Source organism: Leucoraja erinacea, chromosome 15 (genome assembly GCF_028641065.1).
Source record: "Leucoraja erinacea ecotype New England chromosome 15, Leri_hhj_1, whole genome shotgun sequence".
NCBI lineage: Eukaryota > Metazoa > Chordata > Chondrichthyes > Rajiformes > Rajidae > Leucoraja > Leucoraja erinaceus.
The window spans coordinates 10,469,615-10,488,830 of record NC_073391.1 but is presented as its reverse complement, the minus strand read 5'-3'; the positions used below and the strand labels follow the sequence as shown (position 1 = coordinate 10,488,830).

The 19,216-nt window shown below is 43.4% G+C and overlaps 1 protein-coding gene across 1 annotated transcript in view; it reads left to right on the top strand.

Moving 5' to 3' along the window:
• tcerg1l (transcription elongation regulator 1 like) overlaps positions 1–19,216 on the top strand; it is a 662,686-nt gene that overhangs the window by 535,918 nt on the left and 107,552 nt on the right. The window lies entirely within an intron of this gene.

Below are 19,216 nucleotides of genomic sequence, written 5' to 3'. Positions count from 1 at the left end.
TGGGTGTCCTTGTACACCAGTCACTGAAAGTAAACATGCAGGTACAGCAGGCAGTGGAGAAAGCTAATGGCATGTTGGCCATCATAATGAGAGGATTTGAGTATAGGTCCTTCTGCAGTTGTACAGGGCCCTGGTGAGACCACATGTGGAGTATTGTGTGCATTTTTGGTCTCCTAATTGAGGAAGGACATCCTTGTTATTGAGGAAGTGCAGTGTAGGTTCACAAGGTTAATCCCTGGCATGGCGAGATTGTCATATGAGGAAAGATTGGAAAGACTGGGCTTGTATTCACTGGAATTTAGAAGGACGAGAGGAAATCTTATAGAAATGTATAAAATTATGAAAGGACTGGACAAGCTGGATGCAGGAAACATGTTTCCAATGATGGGGAAGTCCAGAATCAGGGGCCGCAGTCTAAGAATAAAGGGGAGGCAATTTAAAACTGAGATGAGAAAAAACTTTTTCACCCAGAGAGTTGTGAATTTGTGGAATTCTCTGCCACAGAAGGCAGCAGAGGCCAATTCACTGGATGAATTTAAAAGAGAGATAGAGCTCTCAGGGCTAGCGGAATCAAGGGATATGGGGAGAAGGCAGGCACGGGTTACTGATTGTGGATGATCAGCCATGATCACAATGTGTGGCGGCTGGCTCGAAGGGCTAAATGACGTCCTCCTGCACCTATTTTTTATGTTTCTATGTAATATCCAAGGATATTTGGATATTTATGCAGATTACAGTGTACCAAATGGAAAACACTTTTCATATGTGATGTAATTCTCAGGCCTACTTGAATGTTCTACTGGTGTCCCTCCTTAACTTCTGCAAAACCCATCATCCTGAAGAGAAGATAGGCACAAAGTGCTAGAGTAACTCAGCGGGTCAGGCAGCATCTCTGGAGAAAAAGAATGGGTGACGTTTCAAATCATCACCATCTTTTGAAGTGCATTTAGGAATTGACAAGAAATGCTGGCCTTGCCAGTAATGCTCAGATCTTGAAAATGAAAAAAATAGTTTGCAGCTGTTTGTGTCCATCTTCGGGTTAAAGCAGTATCTGCAGTTCCTTCCAACGCATTATTTCCAAATGCTCAGCTTGTATCTTGTCATCGCTTGTCTAGTCCATTTTCCACCTACATCCAGTCAGCTTGCACGTTCTGCAGGAAAAATGTTCCCCATGTTGGGGGAGTCCAGAACCAGGGGTCACGGTTTAAGAATAAGGGGTAGGACATTTAGGTTTGAGATTAGGAAATACTTTTTCACCCAGAGTGGGTGTGAATCTGTGGAATTCGCTACCACAGAGGCCAATTCACTGGATGTATTCAAGAGAGAGTTAGATATAGCCCTTAGGGTGAACGGAATCAAGGGATATGGGGAGAAGGCAGGAACTGGGTACTGATTCTGGATGATCATAGTGAATGGTGGTGCTTGCACAAAGGGCTGAATGGCCTACTCCTCCACCGATTTTCTATGTTTCTATGTTTCTAATAATGTGTAATTACAATAGGTTATTTTTAGAACACTCTCTTCCGATGTTTTAGAGATGGCACAATAAAATCCAACTATTTGCGACCCGAATCGTCACCCATTTCTTCTCTCCAGAGATGCTGCCTGTACCTCTGAGTTACTCCAGCATTTCGTGTCTAACTCTTTCCAGAATCCATGAGAAAGAGAAAGCCAAAATATCTCTGCGCCTGGCAAAATAACCACAGCTGCAAATCAGCATTGACTGTAGATAATGAGGTTAAGTAACTGGGTCACACTTTGTATGTTAGGTGTCAATGCGGATACAATGATAACAATGTTATTTGCCATAACAACAAATGTAGAAGATAATCAGTACAGCGCAGGAACAAGCTCTTTGTCGCAAAATGTTGGTGTTGGACATGATGTCAAATTAAATAATCCTTTCTGCCTGCACATGACCTATATCCCCACATTCCCTGTATATTTACGTATATTTATGTGTCTACCTAAAAGCTTCTTAAACATCCCTTTCATATCTGCTCTCACCATAAACACTGGCAGTGCATTCCCAGCACCCAGCACCCTCTGTGTAAAAACTTGCGCTGCACATTTTCTTTAGTTTCCCCTCTGACATTAAAGTTATGCCCTTTAGTATTTGATATTTCCATCCAGGGAAAAGGTTCTAACTCTCTCCCAATTATGCTGCTCATCTATATTACTAAAAGTAAGATCTTGACCACTTCCTGTTTTTCTGTGTCATGCTTTTTGAAAAAACGCTGCCACTAACGGCTGTGATTTTTGGCCATCTTACTCAGTCCCCCTCCGCTGCACAGGACAAGAGGATTTTTCCCATTGATGAAAAATAAAAGAGTTATTCCAGTTTGTAAAAATGTTGACATTCTCTCAACTGCCCCTGATGGTGGGAGGGGGGAGGGACTATAAGACCCGGAAGTGTTATGCCTCACTCAGTCTCTGCAAGATGGAGGATGCAAGAGGGTCACATCTCTCTGAGCTGTGAATGACACTAAACACATGGTCATGAAACTCAACTGTGAGTGCCCTTAATGTGGTTTGAAAATGAAAATGTGGTTGCTTTGAAATGCTGTACTGCAAATTGTTGTTGGTGATGGTAACTGCTTTGAAATGCTGCACTGCAAATGGTTCTTAGTGGTGGTAACTGCTTTAAAATGCTGCACTGCAAATGGTTGTTGGTGATGGTAATTGCTTTGAAATGCTGCACTGCAAATGGTCGTTGGTGGTGGCTTTGAAATGCTGCACTGCAAATGGTTGTTGGTGGTGGTAACTGCACAACTTCTTGTTTGCACTGTATATTGATTTTAGATAAAACGCTACCACTTACGGCTGCAATTTTTGGCCATCTTACTCAGTCCCCCTCCGCTCATCAGGTGCAGAGGATTCTTCCCATCAATTAAAAATAAATGTGTTATTAGTGTTTAAAAAAATGTCGAGAATCTCATTCCTGTCAATCGCGACATGAAAGCCACGCCACTTCCGGTGAGAGGGGGAGGGATTATAAAAGCCGGAAGTGTGGGTGTGGCTCAGTCTCTGCAAGATGGGGGAGGGAGAGGTCATGACTCTGTCTGAGCTGTGAATCAACTGAACACACTGAATGTCTACTGAACTGTGAGTGTGGTGTTTATGTGGTGCTTTGCATGGTTTTATGGTGGTTTCACCCTGTTTGAAATGGTATGAAACTGAATTTGAATGTGGTGGCCTTGCACCCTGCATGAAATGGTATGAAACTGCATTTGAATTTGGTGGCCTGCACCCTGCTTGAAATGACATTAAACAACACTAGCATTTGTTGGTCTTGCACCCAGCTTGAAGTGGCATGAAACTGCACTTGAGTTTGGTGGCCCTGAACCCTGCTTGAAGTGATAGGAAACTGCACCTGAGGTTGGTACCATGCACCCTGCTTGAAGTGGTAGGAAACTGCACTTGAGTTTGGTGGCCTTGCACCCTGCTTGAAGTGGTATGAAACTGCACTTGAATTTGGTGGCCTTGCACCCTGCTTGAAGTGGTCGGAATCTGCACTTGAATTTGGTGACTTTGCACCCTGCTTGAAGTAGTAGGAAACTGCACTTGAATTCGGTGGCCTTGCACCCTGCTTGAAATGGTAAGAAATTGCACTTGAATTCGGTGGCCTTGCACCCTGCTTGAAGTGGTATGAAACTGCATTTGAATTTGGTGGCCTTGCATCCTGCTTGAAATGGTAAGAAATTGCACTTGAATTTGTTGGCCTTGCACCCTGCTTGAAATGGTAGGAAACTGCATTTGAATTTTGTGGCCTTGCACCCTGCTTGAAATTGAATTTCAAGGAATAGCCATGAGTCAACTGCCAGCCCACCAGCCGTGATGGAGCTGCCAGCACATCAGGCTTGAGTGTCTGAGCTGTCACCCTAAGAATCCTTTTGGCCCACAATGTCCATATTAGCTCTCAACACCCATACTAGTACTCCAGAAAGCACCCACCCCCCAATATTGGAATTGGTGGAGAGGTGGAATATTGCATTGGGGGACCAGCCCTCCCGTGTAAACATGGGACCCAACGGGTCCCACTTAATCTAGTATCTTTATACATCTCTACCAGGTAATCCCCCCCCCCCCCCCCCCCCCCCCCCCCCGCCTCCAAAATCCCACAGGAAACAATCCACATTTTTCAAACCTTTCCTTTTAGCTAAGACCCTCTTATCCAGGCAACATTCTAGGAAGCCTCTTCTACTCCATCTCCAATGCCTCCACATCCTTCCTGCAATGAGGTGACCAGAACTGCACACAATACCTCAAATGAGGCCCAACCAAAGTTGTATCAACATGATTTCCTGACTCTTATGATCGTGCCATGACCGATGACGGCAAGCATCCACACACCTTCTTTAGCACTCAGTTTACAATTTTGCTATTTTGGCATAAAATAGAATAAAGGCATAAACTATTTCTAAGTGGGGAGAGGATTCAGAAAAAATGGAGGTGCAAAAGGACTTGGGAGTGCTTGTGCTAAATTCCTGAAAGGTTACTCTGCAGATTGCTTCAACGGTAAGGGAGGCAAATGCAATGTAAACATTCACTTTGAGGGGACTAGAATATAAAAACAATTACATGCATTATTGCCAGTTGGCACAATTGATTGGAGCATTGGGTATAGGAAGACATGATGTGGATTTATAGTTAATGAGAACCTTTTTTTCCCAGGAGAGTGGTATCAAATACTAGAGTACGTAGATTTAAGGTGAGAGGGGCAAAGTTTAAAGGATTTGTGCAATGCAAGTTTTTTACACAGAGGTTGATGAGTGCCTGGAATGTGCTGCCGGGGTTGTTGTGGAGGTAGATATGATAGTGCCATTTAAGAGTCTTTTGGAAGGACATATAGTGGTGCATGGAATGGAGGGATGTGAATGAATTGCACTCAGATAGGATTTGGTCTTGGCATTATGTTCGGCACAGAGATTATGGGCCAAATGGCCTGTTCCTGTGCAATACCGGTCTATGTTCTATATGTTCAAAGTAGAATTGGTCATTCGCACCACCAGACACCAGGTTCAATCGTGACTTCAGGTGCTGTCTGTGTGGAGTTTGCACGATCTCCCTGTGGCCACATAAGTTTTCTCTGATTAGATTTTCCTTCCACATCCAAAAGGCTGGTAGGTTGATTGGCTATTGGAGGTTGCTCCTAGTGCATTAGTAAGTGGTAGAAGCTAAGGGAGTTCATCGTCTTACGGTGATACAGTGTGGAAGCAGGCCCTTCGGCCCAACTCGCCCACACTAGCCAACATGTCCCAGCTACACTAGTCCCAACTGCCTGTGCTTGGTCCATATCCCTCCAAACCTGTCCCATTCATGTACCTGTTTAACTGTTTCTTAAACATTAGGATACTCCCAGCCTCAACTACCTCATCTGGCAGCTTGTTCCATACACCCACCATCCTTTGTGTGAAAAAGGTATGCCTCAGATTTGTATTAAATCTTTAGCTCTTCATCTTGAACTTATGTCCTCTGGTCCTCGATTCCCCTACTCTGGGCAAGAGACTCGGTGCATCTACCAGATCTATTCCTCTCATGATTTTATATACCTCTATAAGATCTCCCCTCATCCTCCTCAACCACTACCTATAGTTCACACATTCTTTTTTTTAAAGAAAGTTTTGATGCATTTGTGCCTTATATGGCACAAAAGATGGCGGACTGCAGGAGTGGGGCGCCGTTGTGTATGGCTGCTCTGCCTGCAGTCCGTCCTTTCACCCTTTCTATTTTTATTTTTAGTCCTGTTAAAAACAAAATGTTTGTTGGAGTTCTTCTTTTATGTGGTGGGTGGGGGGAGGGGAAGGGGGAAACTTTATTTCCTAGTCCCTACCTGGTCGGAGAGGTGGCTTCCCTCTGAGCTGCTTCTTCGCCCCTTCCTCACGGCCTACCATCGGACTGGAGCGGCATTTCCTGCCAGGACGGTCCTGGACTACAGCTTCGGCAGCGGCACAGCGCTGAGGCTCCATCACAGAGCGGGTGATGCCCTACCCGGGTCGCTGTGTGGTAAGCTCCAGAGTGTTGTAACCGCCAACTCCAACATCCGAGGAGCTGTGACTGCGGGCGTCCAGCCGCGGGCGGCGCTGGATTTGAAACACCGCGGAGCCTCAGGTCCGAGATCGCCAGAGTCGGAGCTCCAACCAGCGTGGCCTGCGGACTGCGGGTGCCGCGGTCTCCAGGGAGGGAGCAGCCACTCCAGACATTCCAAGCCACTGAGGAGTGTTCAGCCAACGCCGAAGTACCATCTTCCCGGCAAGAGGGCCTGAAAACATCGGACTGGCTGCGGAGGCCACAAATAGGCCCCAACCTCGGGTGATCACAGATGAACTTTCTGGTGCCTTTCCCCACAGTGGAAAATTTGGATTCTGCTGTGGGGGGACATTCATGTTGGGAACATTCTTTTTCATTTTTCTTTTTTTATTTTTCACGGAAACTTTTTTTTTTTTAGTTTTTCTATCGATGCACGGAAACTTACTCTATTATCCTTGTAAATCTTTACTATGCAAAGCACTTTGAACACAATATTCTAAATTTCAACGCGACATGTTGATTTAAACTCTGACTGTGCCATTTTTGATATCTTCCTGCAACTACAATTTAATTGCTCACTTACTTACTTACTTACTTCTAGTCCTGGCAACATCCTTGTAAAGATCTTTGGACTGAATCCTTTCAAAGGTAAATCATGTCTGACGAATCTTGGAAATATCTTTATCCAATAACATGGTGCCCAGAATTGAACAAACTGAAAGCACAAGGCATTCTAATTGATGCGGTCTCACCATCATCTCCTTTTCAACAACAGTGCAACATGAGGCTCAGTCCCAACAATTCTATTCTCAATACTCTGACTGATGAAAGCCAATGTGCCAAAAGCCTTTTTGACCACCTTATCTTCCTGCAACTCAAGCTTCAAGGAACCATGCACCTGCACTCCTAAATTCCTCTGCTCTACAATACTCCCCAGAGGCCTATCATTCACTGTGTAGGTCCTGCCCTTGTTAGACGTCCTAAAATTTAACACCTCACACTTCTCGGTATTAAATACCATCAACCATTCCACAGCCCTCCTGGCCAATCGATCCAGATCCTGCTGCAGTCTTTCACAACCATCTACACTATTTGCAAAACTACCCAGTTTAAGGATATCATCAGCAAATTTTTTTCACACTAATCTTGCCCTGTATGTTCCAGTCATCATATTTAAGAGGGAGTTAGATGTGGCCCTTGTGGCTAAGGGGATCATTGATGTAGATACTGATAAAGCCAGTAATGAATGGCCAGGCTCGAAGCACCGAACCTAATTTCTATGTTTCTATTCACTGAGGCACGCCACTAGTCACAGGCCCTCCAGTTCTCGAGAAGCCACCCATTCCACCATCACCCTCTGCAAACCTTCCGTGGAGCCAATTGCTGCTATCGATCCCAGCTATCACAGTAATAGGCCATGCGATCTGACCTTCCCTCCAGAAAAGCAGCCTACCATGCGGAACCTTGTTAAATGCCTTACTGAATCTGACCTTCATCAATGTATACAAATGTCTTACTGAAATCATCGAAAGTCCGATGTCCTATACACTATTTCTATGTTTCTATTCCTGTGTAGTCCTGTCCTTGTTAGAACTTCTATTCAAACACCTCACCCTTCTGCCCCATCACCAGTATACAGCTCTGCCCTCATCAACCATTTTGATCACGTCTTCAAAAAAATCAATCAGATTTGTGAGACATGACCTCCCACATACTGACTATCCCTAATTAGCCCTAGCCCATCCAAATGCCTGTATAACCTATCCCTCAGAATACTCTCCAGTAACTTTCCAACTGCAGATGTTAAGCTCACCGGCCTATAATTCCCAGCATTTTCCATGCAGCCCTTCTTGAAAAGAGGCACAACATTTGCCCCCCTCCAGTCCTCTGGTACCTCTCCTGCATTTAAGGACGACTCGAAAATTGATGAGAATGTGGGGATAAAAAAATCATATTTTTGAAGGATAAGTGTAAAAGGTTAGTTGATGATCAGTGTGGATTTGATGGCCAAAGGGGCTGATTCCATGGCATATGACGATATTGATATTCTGACAAACATTTATCCTTTTCTTAAATAATAAAAAGCAGATCACCTGGTCAGCATCACACTGGTGTTAATCGGTACTTGATACGCACAATTTGCCTGCTGCTTTTACAATGTTACAACATTTCAATACCACAACCTGAAAGGCACAACCTGAAAGTGATATCAAAGGAGTTTCTTAAAAACATTTATTTCCTTGTACAGTCTTACAGCAGACTGAAAGGTCGATAAAATATGAATGCCGGGATCACACAATGCAGGCATTCCGATCAGTGCTGAACTTTGCTCTATGTGTCCCCACCATCCAATACCCAGCAGAGCTTAATTTGTTCCTGACAAGTCTTGTTCCAGATAAGGCAACTCTTCATTTTTAAGACTTGCCTAAAGGGCCTGTCCCACTTACGTGTCCTTGGCATGCAAATTACGCGACCTCGTGGTTGCGTTGAGGCGCACGGGCATCGTATGGCCGGGCGGGGCCGGTTCCACTGAGAAGCGCGTAGGGGTATGTAGTTGTGCGCGACATCGCGAGGGGCTCCGAAATTTTTGTAGCAAACAAAATCTTTGTGTGCCAACAGCCTGTCGTGGGAACTGACGGCCAAAGTGGGACAGGCCCAAGACCCTGGCGCAACGCAACGTCTCACCTCCAACAGCAGCAGAAACAGGCAAACGATCGCCGAACTCGGCCTGGGGCTCACGGCCGTTGTGGTCCAGATCCACCCCCACTTCTACTCCCAGAGGCCAAGAAAATTGAAGATAGACATAAAATGCGGGAGTAACTCAGCGGGATCGGCAGCATCTCTGGAGAGAAGCAATGGATGACGTTTTGGGTCAGGACCCTTCTTTCAGACTGAAGAAGTGTCTTGACACTAAACATCACCCATTGCTTCTCTCCAGAGATGCTGCCGGTCCCACTGAGTTACACCTACATTTTGTGTCCATCTTCAAATGACGTCACGCGTTCCAGACGGCTGTGTGGTCGAATGAAGTCGCGCCCAACCTTTGCGGGACCGTCGCGGCTCAACTTGACCCCGAGGTCGCGTAATTAGCATGCCAAGGACACGTAAGTGGGACAGGCCCTTTACAGTTAATTTCCATTAAACAAATTCTTGCCGTGATGTAGAAATGTAAGAGCCAACTTTCATACTGCAAGATCCGATAAATGGGACGGAAAGAATTGTAGTTGCTGGTCTGAAGAAGGGTATCGACCAGAAATGTCACCCATTCCTTCTCTCCAGAGATGCTGCCTGTCCCGCTGAGTTACTCCAGCCTACCCACGAATGGGAAAATAATTGTAGAAGGAGAACTCACATTTCAGACCCTAGTGTTTGTTCCGCCATTTAATATTGGTATTGCTACTGGTTTATTTTTGTAATGTGTACCAGGATTCAGTGAAAAACTTATTAGGTAAGATCATGACTGATAGTTCTCCTCAGTGCCACTTTCCTGCACCAACTACATCTTGTTTACTTCCTCATATCTAAAAATCTCTTGATCTCTCTCTTAAATATACTAAACAACTGATACACTTCCACCCTCCCTAATCTCCACAACCCTCCGGATGAAAAAATTCCAAAGAGGTAGGGAAGACATTTCTTCTCATCTGTCTTGAATGGACAGAGTTTTGATCCCTGCTTCTCAATAGATCAGACTCCATTGCACCTCTTCTCATCCCAACATATTTGTGCTGAGACATCCACCTGCAATTTTAAACCTGCAATTTTTGAGGCTGTTGCACGCAATTAACTGCAATGACAGAGATGCTAATTAATGGTTGAGTGGTGTCAAACTATCTAATATATATAGTGAGAGCTGACGACCGTCTCAATAAATCGGAAGAGTCCTCAGCACCAAAATGATCTGGCTGTGCCGATGCATTCTCTTGCTTTCCCTGATATTTCATTCGGCTTTCTCTTTACATGTGTGACATTTCTTCATTCATTACATGCACTGTGTCATAAGAATAAAGGGCAGCAGGGGGTCTTGTCGGTACTTAATGATAGATATTGATGAAAAAACATCAATATCCCAAAGGAATTGACGGTCTGCAGTGAACCATGAGCGAGTATGTGCTTGTTCTCAGACAAAGAAGCTTCCAGTTCAGGTCATACAGACATACTGAAGGTTTGACCTCAGGCACTGAAGAGAAGGCACTTAGGAAGATTAATGGGAACATATCTGAAGAATTACATCTCTCAGGGCTTAAAGGTCTGGGTTACAACTACCTGCTGGTCACAAAAAGGTCAGGCCGAGGATGAAGCACAAACGATGCACCTATAATTCCACTTTCATTCAGCTTTCTTCACAAATATTTGCCAGTTTTCCTGGATGGTTTCTCATGAAAGTGCTAGGATGTAGAAACAAACGGTTAATTTAGTTGCTTTAGAGATGAGAGATTGGTTTAGAGAGAATTCAGAAATCAGAGGTGCAAAGGGACTTGGGAGTGCAGGTGCAGGATTCCCAAAGAGTTCATTTGTAAGTTGAATCAGTAGTAAGACAGACAAATGCAACGATAGCATTTATTTCGGGAGGATTAGAATACAAAAACAGGGATGTAATGCTGAGGCTCTATCAGGCACTGGCCAGGCCTTACACACCATTTGGAGTATTGTGAGCAATTTTGGGACCCATGTCTGAGGAAGGATGTGCTGACACTGGAGAGGGTCCAGAGGAGGTTTACAAGGATAATGCCAGGAACGATTGGGTTAAACAAATCACGAGTGTTTGACGGCACTGGGCCGGTACTCGCTGGAGTTTAGAAGAATGGGGGACCTCATTGAAACTTACCGAATAGTGAAAGGCCTGGATCAAGTGAATGTGGAGAGGATGTTTCCACCAGTGGGAAAGTCCAGGACCAGAGGTCATAGCCTCAGAATAAAAGGACGTAACTTTAGAAAGGAGATGAGGAAGAATTTCTTTAGTTAGAAGATGGCAAATATGTGGAATTCATCGCCACTGTTGGCTGTGGAGGCCAAGTCAATGGATATTTTTAAGGCGAGGATTGATAGATTCTTGATTAGTAAAGGTGTTATGGGATGAAGGGAGGAGAATGGGGTTGAGAAGGAAAGATTGAAAGGCCTTGATTAAATGGCAGAGAATGTGCTGAATGGCCAAATTATGCTCCTAGAACCTATGAACTTACGTTGGAGCCCACAACTCTTGGGGTCAGACCCACCATGATTCTAAGACAGGGATAGTATCACTGTACAGTCAAATACATGTCCAGTGCATTCCAAAAGGTGTGTTTAAGAACAGGGCATATAATGAACAGAGGTAAGCATAGCAGACTAAGAATAAGAATTAGTATTCTTAGGTTCTTGTATTTAAAATCATTGGAGGTCAATTGTTGGTGGTAGGAAGATTTTTTTGTTTTTCTCCTTAGCAGGCTTCTTTTATAACATCACAAACTAGTGTCCTCTCTGCTGGGGCTTCTTATGCACCAAGTGTTTTGTCGTTTAGTTAAGTAGTTTATTATTGTCACATGTACCAAGATACTATGAATAGCTTTTTGTTGCATGCTATTCAATCAACGAAAAGACTATACATGATTACAATCAAACTGCCCACAGTGTACAGTTGCAGGATAAACGGTGTAACATTTAATGCAAGATAATTCTGATAAAGTAATTTAAAGATAGTTCAAAGGTCTCCAGTGAGATTGATGGGAGGTTTGGACTGCACACTAGCTGGTGAGAGGACTGTTTAGTTGCCCGATAACAGCTGGAAGATACTGTCCCTGAATCTGGAGTTATGCATTTTCAAGCTTCTATAACGTTTGCTTGATGGGAGAGGGAAGAATAAGGAGTGACGGGGGTGAAACTGGTCCTTGATTATGCTGGTGGCCTTGCCGATGCACTGTGAAGTGTAGATGGATTTTGTGTGATGGTCTATGCTACGTCTACAACTCTCTGCAATTTCTTGTGGAGCTGTTCCCAAACCAAGCTGTGATGCAATGATGCATCTGTGGACGTTGGTGAGGGTTGTTGGAGACATGCCGAACTTCCTAAGCCTTCTTAGAGGCATTGGTGTGGTTTCTTGGCCATTACTTCGATGTGGGTGCTGCAAATCTTTATGTGGTGATATAGTTGTAATGGGATATTTCTTTTGCCCCTGAATTCAGGGGCTGCCGATCCTTTCTGAAATCATTCTGCCTGATAATCTCAATAATATTGATTGGCGGGCACTGGAAAACACAGAACATCGATCAATGGGCTGTTCAACCATATAGCTTCGATACAGAAGAACCCGAATGAGTAGCACAAAACCATCTGAAAGGGCTGAGGTGTGGCTGATGTAGTTGTGTGGCTATCCACCTTAGTTAAAAGAGAGATGCAATGTTAGGATTGGTAGCAAGGAGATCATTAGACCAGATGCAATGAAAATTGATAGTGCATGTAGGAATGTGTTCCCCTGAGCCACCTCTTCCAGCACTAGAAGAACTCAAAGTAACTTAGACATTTTCTGGAACAGCATTGATTTTTATTTCGATCTTGATGACAAATCAATCTTTTAACAGTTTCTCATGGTACTTTCTCTCTTATATTTTGGGTAGACACACAACATTTTGGGTTCCTAATGGTTCTACTCTGTCTTGACTTTCTGTTTTCCCAAAAGCAAATTAAAAAGGATCTGATTAAAATTAAATGCCACTCAAGTACTTCAAAATGAACAGAACTTCCTTCCTCATGCAAGCCAGGATGAAACAAGTCCTCAAAGTCCTTGGTTTCTTCCATTTCTATCAGCACTTGCTCCACATCCCAAGGGTTAGTCATGCTTAATTGTCTAATATACTTGCAATGGAACATTGCTCCAGCTTTATAGACTGATTAACATAATATCTTTAGTCTAAATAACTTTAGAATTTCTTTAGTCAGAGGCTGATGAATCTGTGGAAATCTGTGCCACGGAAGGCTGTGGAGGCCAAGTCATTTTATTTAAGTTAGATATGTTTAAGACAGAGTTAGATAGATTCTTGATTAGTACGGGTGTCAGGGGTTATGGGGAGAAGGCAGGAGAATGGGGTTGAGAGGGAAAGATAGATCAGCCATGATTGAATGGCAGAGTAGACTTGATGGGCCGAATGGCCTAATTCTGCTCCTGTCACTTAGGAACATAAATATCTAATCATCTTTAAAACAATAACTTAATGATCAGTAATACTAGTTAACCAGACCATAGTAGTTCAAAACTAAATTAACTAGTGCAACCAAAACGTAGTGCAACCAAGTCCATAGAAGATCGTAGTGGCTGAGGTAGAGTATGGTTAGTGTTGGGCAATGTTCAGGAGCCTGATGGTTGCTGCAAGGAAGCTGTTACTGAATGTAATAACATCAAACAGCAGATACTGGTTGAAACCAAAGATAGACATAAAGTGCTGGAATAGCTCAGCGGGTCAGGCAGCGCCTCTAGAGAACAAGGATAAGTGACGTTTTGGGTCTGGGACCCTTCTTCGGACTGAACAGCTGACCAGCAAAGGAGCTTGCTGGAGACCAAAATTTTGCAGTCCTATCTATTTCTCCTAACACTGTGATGACTAACCCATCCCAACATTCAAGATCTCATTTGCATTCAGCTGCACAGAGATGTTAGTTGAGCATGTAGAAATGAGGTAACATGAAGTTTAAGGAATTGACAGAACTGAACAAGGCACCCTGAGGGAGCAGATGCTGAAGTGGAGGCATAAGACATGCCAGGTACAGACTGGAGTAAAGGTGACTCATAATCATTGACATTATATAGAACATAGAACGGTACTGACAAACCTACTGACTCCAATAGTTATCTGGACTACACTTCCTTCCACCCTGCCTCTTGCAAAGACTCTATCCCCTAATGTCAATTCTGTCATATTTGCTACCAAAAGATCTGAGATATTCTCTTTCTTTAAAAATGGTTTTTGCCCCTGTGTTATAGATTGATCCTTCACCCACTACCTCCATCTCCTCTGTATCCCGTAGTTCTGGTCTTGCATTCCTTCCTCCCCAGTTGCAACAAAGATAGAGTTCCCCTGGTCCTTACATTTAATTTCACCAGCCTCTGCATCCAACACATCATCCTCTGATATTTCCAGTACCTCCAACATGATCCCATCATCCATCACATCTTCCCATCTCCACCCTTTTCCCCTTTCCGCAAAAACAGCTCCCTCGGCAATTCCTTGGTTCACTTATCCCTTCCCACCCAAACCACCATCCTCTGTGGGAACTCCTGGCTGCTAACCATTCCCCTTCCTAATCCCATACTGACCTTTCTGCCCTGGGCCTGTTCCATTGCCAGAGCAATAGCACTTTGTGCCATAATTCCGTTTGTGTACCTTACAACCCATGCACATTGATTTCTCCAATATTAGGTAACCTCTACAAATCCTCCCATCCACTTTCTCTCCCATTCACCCCCTCCCCTGAATCCTGTCTGATTTTGCACCTAAGGTAGACACAAAATGCTGGAGTAACTCAACGGGACAGGCAGCATCACTGGAGAGAAGGAATGGGTGACGTTTCAGGTCGAGACCCATCTTCAGACTCATTTTGCACCCATCTTTCTCCTCCCACTTTAACTACATTCCTAAAGAATTTGCACCTTGTCAACCCTCTAGCTACCCAATCCGCAACTCTCTGATCCTTTTGTCTCACACCTTGTGTGTACTCATCTCTGACCTCTCATACTCACATAACTTTATATACTTTATTCAGGTCTCCCCTTCAGACGGCAACCCTCCAGAGAATCCAAGTTTGCCCAATCTCTCCTTATTGCTAATACCTTACAGTTTAAAACTAATGCCATCTATTCCAGGCGACATTTTGGTGGAGCTCTTATGCATTCTAATCCCACAAACACTCCGCAGACCAGGGATATGGCATTACAAGCACTGCGTCACCTGACTTTTGCCAGTAGATTATCAATGTGCCCCAATAATAAAAATTACTTCAACCTATTATTTATTTTAATCCTTGTCCATCCAAAACCAGTTGTAAGGTAAACCTTGCCTGTTTCCGGAAGGTAAACATATAAGAAGTCAATTTGACTTCCTGAATCAAGTACAGACTGGTATTTTAATTTTTAAAACATCAGGCTTTGAAAGACCATGAGGCATCTAAACCAAACTGATTTAGTCCAGAGTCCCTTTAAAATTAAGGATGAAGAAAATAGGAATAGAAATTAGAATTAGACTGTCCTCCTGATTAAATGTTGTCTTTGTATTGTTTGTTGTCACCTTCCACAAGCTAACAATGATCTATTCTATATGTACCTTGAACTTCGTCCCCTTTGATGGCTCATTTTCATGCCTTACCCTTCCATATCTCTGTGTCTCCCTCTCCCTTGACTCTCAGTCTGAAGAAGGGTCTCGACCGAAATGTTACCCATTTCTTCTATCGAGAGATGCTGCCTTACTCAGGCATTTTGTGTGAATCGTCAGTGTAAACCAGCATCTACAATTCCTTCCTACACATAGGAAGAATTATGTTGGTTTACAGGTGGTACTGGACATTTTAAGGCAGCAATGTTCATATTAATTTGTAAAAAAATATGGAAGGACCAGAATCAAAACAGTAAGCAATTGAAAACTTTTGAATTTAATACCTATAGTTGGAAAACAATTGAGCTCAAGAAAATAGCCATGATCACATTGAATGGCAGTGCTGGCTCAAAGGGCCAAATGGCCTACTGCTGCACCTATTGTCTATTGTCTATTGTCTAAATAGATTAAGCATATAATATGAATAAAATAAATCATTACTGTTTCCGCTTAGTAAAGCTAACAAACTTAGTTCTCTTGATTGAATCACCAGATTGGTAAAAAGAAAAGGGGATTATGTGTTGGATGTTATGCATCTTAACGTTTAGAAAACATTTGATAAAGTGGCTTAAGTAATAGCTCCTGGGATTAAAGACAAAATGGTAAACCGGGCAGTAAATTGCCCAAGTAATAAGATACAAAGTCATTGATCGTTGGCAGTCATTTTAATTTGGACAGGTTTGACAAGCAGGCATCCCTAAGGTATTCTCAAGAGTTCTGCTATTCAGACTATTTATAAATAATGAAACCATTTAAAGAAACTCTGCAGACCACTGCAAGGTATGAGGGAAAGCAAACTGTTCATACTAAAGTGATAGCGTTCTGAGGTATCTAAGGCTACTTGGCAAGGGTGAAGAAGGATCAGAACTGACATTTCATACAAAATAAAAATTCCAATAATAGAACAAGTGAAGCAAATAAGATTAATCAGCAATAATGTCACCTATACATAATAGTTCATCAATCATGGAACAAATTGCCGCAGTGTCAGAATTAATGAACACAGAGAGTATCAATGATAGTTTTAGATTTTAGCTCAATCATTGCTGAAAAGGAACCTCGGACATCTATTGTCAGTGAAAAAAGCAATCATGAAAAACTGACAAAAAAGGCAAGATGATTGCAAAATTTAGAATTGTAAATTAATTATAATGTCTTTCACATTTCTTAGGGATTATTGAATGTTTAAGGCACCAACATGGTGTCACACCCGGATGACATCAATGGTATAAAACACACCTAGTTGACCCCATCAGCACAATGAATGGTAAATTGGAGGTGTTGTACAGCTTGGGTTAACCGGCCATTTGTAACAGAGTTTAACACATTTAACTGGTCATGGGTGACAGAGTGTAACACATTTAAGCAGTAAAAACACCTCATAAAGGAAGGCTCTATTATTGAATTCCAGTGTATTTTCATCATGAATTTGATTTATGCTGATGCTGGATATGTCCAGACAGGCAGGCACTTTCTAAGAAAGTTTTTGGATGTTTCCTCAGAGTTTTTAGGTTAATTGGCTTGGTAAATGTAAAAATTGTCCCCAGTGGGTGTAGGATAGTGTTAATTCAGATTCAGATTCAGATTCAGATTCAATTTTAATTGTCATTGTCAGTGTACAGTACAGAGACAACAAAATGCATTTAGCATCTCCCTTGAAGAGCGACATATCAAACGATTTGAATAAAAAAAAATAATAAGAAAAAAAATAATAATAAGTGTCCGGGGGGGGGGTGGTGATTGGCAGTCACCGAGGTACGTTGTTTAGTAGAGTGACAGCCGCCGGAAAGAAGCTGTTCCTCGACCTGCTGGTTCGGCAACGGAGAGACCTGTAGCGCCTCCCGGATGGTAGGAGGGTAAACAGTCCATGGTTGGGGTGAGAGCAGTCCTTGGCGATGCTGAGCGCCCTCCGCAGACAGCGCTTGCTTTGGACAGACTCAATGGAGGGGAGCGAGGAACCGGTGATGCGTTGGGCAATTTTCACCACCCTCTGCAATGCCTTCCGGTCGGAGACAGAGCAGTTGCCATACCATAGTGTGATGCAGTTGGTAAGGATGCTCTCGATGGTGCAGCGGTAGAAGATCACCAGGATCTGAGGAGACAGATGGACCTTGTTCAGTCTCCTCAGGAAGAAGAGACGCTGATGAGCCTTCTTGATCAGAGTAGAGGTATTGTGGGTCCAAGAGAGGTCATCGGAGATGTTGACTCCCAGGAACCTGAAGCTAGAAACACGTTCCACCTCCGTCCCGTTAATGTGGATGGGGGTGTGCGTGCCGCCTCTGGACTTCCTGAAGTCTACAATGAGCTCCTTGGTCTTCTTGGAGTTAAGGGCCAGGTTGTTGTCAGCGCACCATGCTGCTAAGTGCTGGACCTCCTCCCTGTAGGCCAGCTCATCGTTGTTGCTGATGAGGCCAATCACCGTTGGATCATCTGCATACTTGATGATGGTGTTAGTACCATGTACAGGTGTGCAGTCATAGGTGAAGAGGGAGTAGAGGAGGGGGCTCAGCACACAGCCCTGAGGAACGCCAGTGTTCAGGGTGAGGGTTGAAGAGGTGTGCTTGTCTAACCTCACAGACTGGGGTCTGTTGGTTAGAAAGTCCAGTATCCAGTAATGTGCAGGGATCGCTGGTCGGCGCGGACCCGGTGGGCCGAAGGGCATGTCTCCACTCTATCTCTAAACAGATGATGCTAATGTATATTTCCCTCAAATGGAAAGTTAAAATTTAAATATAAATGCAGCATATTTGCAAGTTTTTTATGCCTATCAATCAGTGAAAAACTGATAGCAGCAAGTGTATGCATCAGTGTGTAATGCTACGCAGTAAACAGCAAGTTCATTAAAGTCTCATGAAGTTAACTGAATCAATTCTTGATTTGCCTAAGAGAATATAAATAAGGATTTAAATGAAGTGGTTGCAAGCAGTCCAGTGTGAATGTGCTGTCCAGCTCATATAGTACGAGCGTTTGTGAGGTTATTGGGAACAGTCTTCCCATCATTTATTGCAAAGAAATCTGGCACAATGGATGTAGAAGGTGGAATGGATCTCTAAGACAATATTCACAATCTATCTTTATCCCTTCTCCCCAAGCCTGAACCACATCCTATTTAAGCGGATTTGGAACTGGAGCTGAAGAAGGGTCTCGACCTGAAACGTCACCCATTCCTCCTCGCCAGATATGTTGTCTGTCCCGCTGATTTACTCCAGCTTTTTGTGTCTCTTATTTGAGTGGAGCCATTTGTATCTTTACAATCTAGTTCTGTCTGATGATGCTAGAAGATGTTCAGAGTCTTGTATTGAGATTTCTATAAAATAGTAAATGGGGCATTTCTTTCATTCTCAAATAATTCTGAATCAAAGGGCTTGGGTACATTGGACCTCAGCATTGAGGCACAAATAAAGAGCAGAGGAGCCAAACAGCATGTAGCTTAATCCCATTGATATGAATGGGAATGCAAACCTTACTTGGAAAGGTAAATGTAGATAAGTGGGTTTTTTGTTTCACTTCACTTCATCTTCATCTTGTTTTAAGTGACTTTTTTTGGACGTTTTCATAATTTCTAGGAATAGAATTAGGCTATTCAGCCCATCAATGGTTTAAAGGTCTGTGATTGTTGAAAGGCCATCAGACTTATCTGGGGGAGAGATCAGAGCTCTAACCCTTTCATGGATCAATCCATCATGGGACCGCAGTAGTAGACAGGTCTCCTACTTCATCAGTCTCAGTGGGATAATCAAATGAAGCTGTGTCAAATTGGAAGGTGGCACATGGGTAGGCAAACTGGGCCAAGCACAATCCCACGGACTTACTTTGAATGGTCACCAAGAATTAGAAATCTAAAGGGA